The following is a 2,500-nucleotide window of genomic DNA, read 5'->3' on the forward strand; positions in this document are numbered from 1 at the left end:
CAATAAACAGCTGCCTGTGTACTATATAACAGTTTGTGACTGATGGAAAAGCACGCAAAAACGAAGGAAAATAAAACGGTAAAGACAACTTTACGTTTGAGTTTGAAAATGTTCGTTAAGCAAGTTGTCTTAATTTCTATACATAGACACCCCCCTACACACACAAACACACACACACATATATATATATACACGTGTGTGTGTGTGTGTGTGTGTATATATATATATATATATATATATATATATATATATATATATATATATATATAAATATATATATATATATATATATATATATATATATATATATATATATATATATATATATATATGTATTTGCATTGTACACACACACACACACACACACACACACACACACACACACACACACACACACACACACACACACACACACACGTATATATATATATATATATATATATATATATATATATATATATATATATATATATATATATATACATACATAAATATGTGTATGTTAATATATATATATTTATGCATAAACGCACACACACACGTCTATCTTTCTATCTAACATCTATCTGTCTATATATATATATATATATATATATATATATATATATATATATATATATATATATATATACATATATGTGTGCGTGTATGTGTGTATGTTTGTGTGTGAACATATATGTGCACGTGTTGTGTGAATGTGTGTGTACGTTTGCGTATGCCACTTTGTGTAAATATATACAGTATATATATACCTATATACATATGTGTGTTTGTATATATATATATATGTATAAATATATACATGTATATATATATATATATATATATATATATATATATATATATATATATATATATATATACACACATCCTATTTAGCAGCGGGATAAGAGTTCGCTGTGCTAGCGCCTGGGTGTATGTTCGTGTGTGTGATCATATGTATGCACGTGTTGTGTGAATGTGTGTGTGTACGTGTGGGTATGTGAACTATATATACATATATACATGTATACATACATATATATATATATATATATATATATATATATATATATATATATATATATATATGTAGATATATATAGAAATATATATATATATATATATATATATATATATATATATATTTCTATATAAATATATATATATATATATAGAAATATATATATATATATATATATATATATATATATATATATATATGTATATATATATATATATATATATATATATATATATATATATATATATAAATATACATATACACACATTGATATATATATATATATATATATATATATATATATATATATATATATATATATATATATATATATATATATATATATATATATATATATATATATATATATATACACACATATACATCCTATTTGGCAGCGGGATGGGAGTTTGATGTGCGAGGCACTCATAGCATCTACCCTAGTAAGAGGGGCACTGCTGTGGGAGCTGGAGCCCTCTGGGCGGCCTAGAGGCAAATTCTGCTGTTCTGACCGGCAACTCCAGCAGCTGAAGCAGTGCTGGGTCGTATCGGCTCCTCCTTTCCACCCAGAGAGGTCCCTCTATTGGCTGGCAACCGGTAGGGAGGCAAATCTTTGCCAAGTCATCTGCATCTCGGTCTAAACAATGGCACCTTTTGGACTATGTGTTGGTGCGCCGGGACGACCTTAAGGATGTCTCCTCCATCCGTGTCATGAGAGGCGCAGACTGCGACACGGATCATCTAATGGCCGAAGTATGCCAGTGCCGTCATGTGCTTTCTGGGCAGGCGATCCTCCAAGCCAACAAACTCAAAACAGCTAAAGCTCAGCTTCAAACAGCAATTTACAAAATGAAGAAAAACTGCTATGCCGATGCAGGAAACTTGAAAGTTTTCTTTGATGGTTTGAAGGCTGTCCACGGCCTGAGGCAGAGTAGTTCCAACCCGGTTCTTTGTGCTGATGTGCCACAACTCCACTACACACCCAGTGATATTCTGTTCAGGTGTCGGGAGCACTTTCAAGGGCTCCTCAATCAACCATCTACAGTGGACAACAGCGATATTAGCTTGTTAAATCAACGTCCCACTCACAATGATCTAGACACCCCACCTACTAAGGTTGAGCACATTGTTGCTCTGAAACTGATGAGCAATGGCAAAGCTCCTGATGCTGACGGCATCCCTGCTGAGGTTTTCAAAAAGTGTGGCCTTGTACTTCATCACGAGATCCTTGTTCTCTTTCAAACCTACTGGGAAGCCGGCAATCTACCACAGGATTTCCATGATGCAACAATCATACTCTTAGAACGTAAAAGGGGAATTTCATTGCTATCGATTGCAGGCAAAATCCTCGCCAAAGTCGTTCTGATGTGACTACATAAAATCTCTGAAGACGTACTGCCAGAAAGTCAATCCGGTTTTCGTCGAGGGAGCAGTACCGTAAACATGATATTTGCCTTCAGGCAGCTCCAAGAAAAAGCTATGGAGAAAAACATGCCA

Source organism: Penaeus vannamei, chromosome 4 (assembly GCF_042767895.1).
Source record: "Penaeus vannamei isolate JL-2024 chromosome 4, ASM4276789v1, whole genome shotgun sequence".
In the NCBI taxonomy this organism is placed as follows: domain Eukaryota; kingdom Metazoa; phylum Arthropoda; class Malacostraca; order Decapoda; family Penaeidae; genus Penaeus; species Penaeus vannamei.